Genomic DNA, 7,280 nt, shown 5'->3' with positions numbered 1-7,280 from the left:
CGGGCGCCCCACCTGAGGAGGAGAGCGGCTGAAGGATGGAGAAGGGTTTGGTGGGTGTTCCCAAGACCGGGGAGCTGGGCGCGTGAACGCTCCACGCCTGCGGGGGGCAGGAACGGACCCTGGGGAGAGAGCAGAGCGAGAGGGAAGAGGGGAGGGAAAAAAAACAGGGGAAGACACAGAGGAAGGGGAGACAGACAAAGAGGGCTCGTCCGCCCTAGGAATCGCCGCCATGTGGTCCTCCGCGAGCCGGACGGCTTCCTCCAGCGACGCCGGGCGGTGGCACTGGACCCACTCGGCCGTCTTCCGGGGCAAACACTGGACAAACTGCTCCAGTACCACCTGGTCGACGAGCTCCTCGACGCCGCGGTCCCGCGCAAGCAGCCACCTCCGACACGCATCACGGAGCCGTTGGGCTGAACGCAAACGGGCGGTCGGATTTCTCAAGTTTTAAGGCCCGGAAGAGTTGGCGACTTTCTTCTGGGGACCGACCAACCCGTTGCAGGATGGCTTTTAGCAGGTCGTTGTAAGCCAGGAGGCTTGTTGCCGGCAGTTGTTGGGCCGCGAGTTGTGCTTCCCGGACAGGAGAGGGACTAACCGGGCTGCCCACTGGTCTTGGGGCCACCCCCAAATCTCCGCCGTCCTCTCGAAGAGGTCGATGAAGGCCTCTGGGTCGATCCGCCGGCCCCATCTTCTGTAACGCTGGTGGGGGCAATGTGGCGCTGGTGTCCGGGGTCGCGGCTGCGGCTGGAGCGGCCTCCTGGCTGAGGAGGCTCCGGATGGCGTGCCGGTCCTCTGCTTGAGCCCGCATGATTTCAAAAAAACCACGATCCTGGTCTTGCCGGAGCTCAAGCAGGGATTGTTGGTGGCTCTGGTGGAGTGTCGCGAGGGACTGGAGGACTTCAGCCAGCTGGGAGGACTCTATGGGGCGACTCTGTTCCATTATTATGGTTCCCCGGGTTTCGGCACCAGTGTAAAACCCTCACGGGAAGGAGGACAGGAAACGAAGGTTACAACGAGAAGGTAAGGTTTTTAATGGCTGTCTGTCTCACAATCATTTACAAAAAAAACCAACACACAACAACACAAGCGCACTGGGTTGGCTTGCTCTGGTCGGCCTCCCTCTGCTCTGAGGCTGCTGGCTTTTTCACCGCTCTCCTCACTCTACTGCAATTAGAGACAGGTGTTAGTCATAATTTGGCCCAGGTGTGAGCGCCCTTACCGCTTCTCTCTCCCGGACGGGCGCTTGACCACGCCCCCGCTGCCACATACAGTTACATGTAAAAATGAGGTCCAGCTGGTTGCCCGACCTGTGAGTTGCTGTGGTGTGTAGTCTTTCCAAGTCAAATGAGGCCAGAAGAGTATTCAGTTCAATGGCCTGGGGTTTGTCCTGGTGTATGTTGAAATCACCAAGAACCACAAGTGGCCTGCCATCCTCTGGCAAGGAGGACAGCAGGACATCCAATTCCTCAAGAAAGCTTGTCAGCTGACCTGGGGGGCGATAGATGACAACAACATGTAATTTTGTGGGTTGCATTGTAGTAATGGCATGGAATTCAAAAGATGTATTGTTACATAGTGAAGCATGTGGTGAAAAAGTCCAGTTATTATGAATGAGCAAACCTGTTCCCCCACCCCTACCAGTATGTCGAGGGGTGTGGGAGAAGGAGAAGTTGTTAGAGAGAGCAGCAGGTGTTGCTGTATCCTCAGGACGTATCCATGTCTCTGTCAGTGCCAGGATGCTGAGGGTGGACTGCGTGGCTGAAAGCCGGAATGAAGGCAGCTTTGTTCACAGCAGACTGGCAGTTCCAGAGTCCCACTGAGAACGAGAGTGGAGCAGGTGTTGAAGTGCAAAGCGGCCGTAGGTTGTGTGGGTTGCGTTTTGTCTTGCATCTGTATCTTGTGAACGGTCTACAACAGATAACAGGGATGTGCTTGAAGGCATGTGTTATTAGTGAACTAGACATGTTAATATGTATGTATAAGTAAAATAATAAAAGAGATAGAAAAATACTTAAGTGCTTTGGTGAGTGGCGCCTTGTCGGTGTCCTTGCTCGGTGGACTCGCACAGGTAGACTAGCTGGTCTTTACCCAAGTAGGGCTTCACACGAGGGCCACCACTTCCGCTGCCGCTTCCGCGTCAGCATTAAGTCCAATAAATAACAACTTTTACGAGCCGTTCAGTGGAAAAAAAGCAGCCACGCCTTAATGCTACTTATCACAACAAAGCTAGTCACGTGGTCACCCGAAACCGAAACTCAGGGTTGCGCGGGAACAAACACAACTTCTGTACAGCACAAATAAATTATGCTGCACTTAGCAATAAATAATACTCTGAAACCAGTGAAGCACTGTTTGCAGACACTAAAACGACGAAAGTTTTACACACACACAGGATAACCAACCCGAAGTCTAAGCAAATCTAGCAACGAATCCTACGTGACAAGTTTAAAGAAGTCTAGCAATTCTATCAGCGAATACTATGGGACAAGTCAACACAAATATAGCGCGCACACACACCAAACACACGTCTAAGCGACCCGCGTTCAAGACAGTAAACAAACAGCATCTGATCTAGCAATGAATACCACTATAACAACGTTAAAAACAATGAAATAAACACACTTACATACAACTGCAGACTCCTGTAGATAGATCGCTTCTCGAATTGATGGATTGTTATTGTAATCGATGACTCAGCGAATGAACCGCGAAGGGGCTTTATTGGATTTCGCAGATTTCATTTCAAAGGAGAAAACGCCCCTAACAAGTGTATCATCTCATTATCGTGGCAAGATTCGATGCCGTTTGTATTCTTAAAAGTTTTCACGTCCTTCGGTTATTTTCTGATGCATTTGTTTTAGGAACAATTTCTTTAATATTTACTGGACTCAAGTCTGCTCTGCTCTGCTCGCAACAAAATAATCTCCTCCTCACAAGCATGGCCCAATAAGTTTCATGAAATGATAATAATAATAAAGGATTGAGTTTATCCCACCCAACAATTCCTACAAAAAAATGTCAGCGTTCTTGTTAAAAATGCGTTCATTACCACAGTCGTATTCATGCAAATCTTAAAGGCGTGCATGTGACTTTTTTAAACCACTCACAACCTACGTGCAAAAGACTCTTCTACCTTTTCAGCGCTACATTTCCATTGCTCTCTTCTTCTGTTCATCTCTCCTCGTCACATGAAAGCGGACGGAATTCTGAATTCGATGACACCAAGCTTGGCAAAATCGGACTGACCGTCCTAAAGATTTATCTGTGAAAAAATCCAGCCAATCAGATTCGATATGCAAATGAGGGAGGACATAATGAGGGTGGAGGTCGTAATTACCTCTATACATAACCCTAACCTAACCCTAACCTAACCCTAACCCTAAACTAATCCTAACCCTAACCCTAAACAACACCCAACCTAACCCTAACCACACAAACCCTGGGCTACTTCAACCCCCACAAGAACCCTATACCATAAACCTAACCACAGGAACCCTAATTATCAAAACCCTAATTGGAATAACCCTAATTTGAATAACCCTATTTGAAATATCCCTAATTTGAATAACCCAAATTGGAATAAACCTAAAAAGAAGTTGTGTTGTTTCTTCTTGACAAAAGCACTAATTGGAATAACCCTAGAGGAAAGTGAACTGCTCTTAAACCCTAGCTAAGATATGTTTGTTTGTTGTTCCAGGTATGAGCTGGGTCTGGTGTGTGGTTTTCAGGAGAGAGATGGCCCGTGCACAACTATGTCTAGTGCCCGTTGGGCCTGAGACTTGGAGTTTTTTGCCCCTTAACCTAACCCCTTAACCTAATCTAACCTAACCCTAACCCTAACCACTTAACCCTGCCCTGAAACCTAACCCCACATCTAACCCCACCCCTAAACCTGGTCCCACCCCTAGACTGACATTTTTTTTCTCCAAACCTTCTTTTTTGTTACCCCCCCTTCCCTTTTTCTGGGAGGGGGGCTTGGGAGGCCTTTGACTTGATCTGTTTAGTTCAGCATTTGGGGAAGGTCACTACAAATGTTCAAGATAACCAACTGATTACTTTCCAGAGGTTGACTGGCATTTTGATTGAGGCCGTCAACCCTGCATCTCCTAACGATCAGGTGCTTCAAATGCCCCTGTATTGTTGAGATGCTTAACTCCTCACTCTTAAATGGTGTTGTTCCTGCTTTTTTTTTTAAACATGCCGTTGTTAAGCCTGTACTTAAAAAAACTAATCTGGATCCGCTACAACCGGAAAACTATAGACCAATTTCGAAGCTTCCTTTCATGTCAAAAATTCTAGAAACAGTTGTAGCTGAAAAACTCACCCTTTTCCTAGAGAATCATGAGTTATTTGACAAATTCCAGTCTGGTTTTCGCAAAAAACATTCCATAGAAACGGCGTTACTTAAAGTTTCAAGTGATATTATGATGTCAGCAGACTCTAAATATACAGTGTTGGTCTTATTGTACCTCTCAGCAGCTTTTGACACAATTGATCATAATGTTATGATAAATAGACTTCGTGATCTGCTTGGCATGTCGGGATCAGTTTTAAAATGGTTTTCATCCTACCCGTCAGGTAGAAGCTTTAGTGTTAATATGAATCAGATTGTGTCTGAAACTACAGAGTTGTCGTGTGGGGTACCGCAGGGTTCTGTCTTGGGTCCTATTTTGTTCCTCTTGTATATATTTCCTCTTGGTAAGGTTATTAGTCAGTTTAGCGACATATCTTACCACCTGTATGCGGATGATATCCAACTGTATTGGTCCTTTAAGGAAACTGAGTTGTTTAAATTGTCCTCTTTAATTAACTGTCTGTCTAGTATTAAAAAGTGGTTATGTGAGAACTTTTTGCTTCTCAATTCTGACAAAACAGAAACACTAATTATCGCCCCTGAAAGTAAAATCCCAAAGATAATACAATATATTGGCAACTTAGGCCCGTCTGTCCAACCGAGCCTCAGGAGCTTAGGTGTTGTCTTTGAGTCAGCTATGTCCTTGGAGCTTCATTCGAAACAATTAGTTAGAAACTGCTTTTTTCAATTGAGGAACATTTCGAAATTAAGATCGTCTGTGACTAAAGGTGAGTTAGAGATGATTATTCATGCGTTCATCTCCTCCCATTTAGACTATTGTAACAGTCTTTTTACGTGTTTGAGTAAGAAGGAGCTTTATCGTCTCCAGGTTGTTCAGAACTCTGCTGCAAGGCTTTTATCCCGCGTTAAGAGAAGAGAACACATCACACCTGTTTTAGCATCACTTCACTGGTTACCAGTCCAGTATAGAATTCATTTAAAAATTCTGGTTCTTACTTTTAGAGCCTTGCATGGCCAAGTCCCTACCTACATCACTGACCTGATACAGCTGCACACTCCTACACGCAGTCTCAGGTCTTTAGATCAGATGTTATTAGTTGTTCCCCGTACTCATTTGAAAACTAGAGGGGACCAGTCATTCCAGGCAGTCGCTGCCAGGCTGTGGAATGCTTTGCCTCTTGTTTTACGTTGCGCAAACTCAGTTAATTCTTTTAAAAAACAACTGAAGACTTTGCTCTTCAAGCAGGCTTTTGGTTAGTCAAGGTTTTTTTTTATGGTTGTTTGTAGTGTTTGTTGTTTGTATTTTGGGGAATGTATTTAATTTGTTCTTGACCAATTAGTAAGTAAGTAAGTAGTAAGTAAGTAAAATTTATTTATATAGCACTTTGTGATGTTTATCTGTGAAAAGTGCTATATAAATAAGTTTTACTTACTTACTTACTTACTAATTGGTCTTTTACCACACAGCTCATTTTAGAACAACACTGAGAGGTTGATAGATGAAACGATTAAAGCTATCCGGGAACAATCGGACCAAGCCGATTGGCCAAAGGCGTTTGAAATAGCATCTAATTGGGATGATCGAAATTTTCGAGGGAGGGTGAGTCCTGAGACTATTGAACAAGCAGAGGTTTTGATTACAGCTGAACTATCAGAGGCGAACTGCAGGGCAATACCATCCGTCATCGCTGAAGAGCAAGTGTCAGAGCCCCCATGATCTCGCACATTTGCGGAGGTGGTGGCCTCTGGTTCACAACTGTTAGCACGAACAGCACCAGCTCCATTGCCTTTGGTAAGTACCCCTCCAATTTTGGTTTGCCCAAAAGCGAGGGCACATCACATTGAAGTCCAAACCTCACCATCTCTTTTGGTGGAGAAGGTGGTGTCCAAGTCTCCTCCAAATCAGAGGGACTGGTCCTTCTGAGGGGGAATATCCTCCCGCGGGATTACAACCAGCGCTCCAGCCAGTACAGGCTCTAGTGTTGTTGTAACCCACCTCAATATTGAGAGTTTGTGTTAAATATTTTTTTATAAGTATATGCTTATTATTATTATTATTTTTACTTTCTTAATACATAAAAGGGTCAGACATATATTTTATTTTCTTGCGTTAAGAAAATTTATTAATACAGAACGTAGTACAGATGTATTATGATGACGCGCTGCGTGGAGGCGGAGTCACGTTCATCAGTTCAGACAGCTTGAGGGGAGAGAGAACTGCTTCACATGTGGCTGTCGTTAATTTACTCCATTTACCCAGTTGCCAAGAATATATGTCTGAACTACTTTTATTGTGTTAGGTAAGTCTTTATCATTCTATATCCTTCGGTATTTGATAGTTAATATTTTATACAACAGATTGTGATACGGTAATTTGATTACCTGGTCAAAGTGTATAAACAATAAACACTTGCAATTTGGATTACTATATTAATTACATATATATATGTATACAAGTTTATTTGATGTTGAGTTTCAAATTCATGTTTCAAGTTAAATTGTAAAATTTTCGGTATGTACTTTGGAATAATTTGGAGTCACGTTCATCAGTTCAGACAGCTTGAGGGGAGAGAGAACTGCTTCACAGGTGGCTGTCGTTAATTTACTCCATTTACGCAGTTGCCAAGAATATATGTCTGAACTACTTTTATTGTGTTAGTGGCGATCGGATGGCATATTTCAGTGTGTGCTGTCATGAGAGAAAGCAGCTCTGGAGATTCCAAAATGGAGGACGATCATTAGCCAAAGGATGGAGCATATGGAAAAGAGGTTTTTCTTCGTTGATTGAGGAGAGTTTGTAGTCATTTTCACACTGAACTGAACACATATACATTACACATAAACAATACACAGGACTGATTGTAATTAGGGCCCAAGCCTTGAAAAGGCAAAGGCCCTATTGTTTTCGTTAGGATTATTAGGGCCCAAGCCTTGAAAAGGCAAGGCCCTATTGATTTCGTTAGAA

At 44.5% G+C, this 7,280-nt stretch overlaps 1 long non-coding RNA gene across 1 annotated transcript; it reads right to left on the bottom strand.

The window, feature by feature from the left end:
- Positions 1–1,282: 1,282 nt before the first annotated feature.
- Positions 1,283–2,159, bottom strand: LOC127634167 (uncharacterized). The gene is made up of 3 exons (XR_007969329.1): positions 2,012–2,159; positions 1,621–1,908; positions 1,283–1,488 (listed from the first exon to the last, which is right to left on the bottom strand). It is a non-coding gene; the product is annotated as an uncharacterized LOC127634167 (long non-coding RNA).
- Between the last annotated feature and the right edge of the window lie 5,121 nt (positions 2,160–7,280).

Source organism: Xyrauchen texanus, chromosome 41, assembly GCF_025860055.1.
Source record: "Xyrauchen texanus isolate HMW12.3.18 chromosome 41, RBS_HiC_50CHRs, whole genome shotgun sequence".
NCBI classification, from domain to species: domain Eukaryota; kingdom Metazoa; phylum Chordata; class Actinopteri; order Cypriniformes; family Catostomidae; genus Xyrauchen; species Xyrauchen texanus.
The sequence above is the reverse complement of the archived record's forward strand: the minus strand, read 5'-3'. Positions and strand labels throughout refer to the sequence as shown.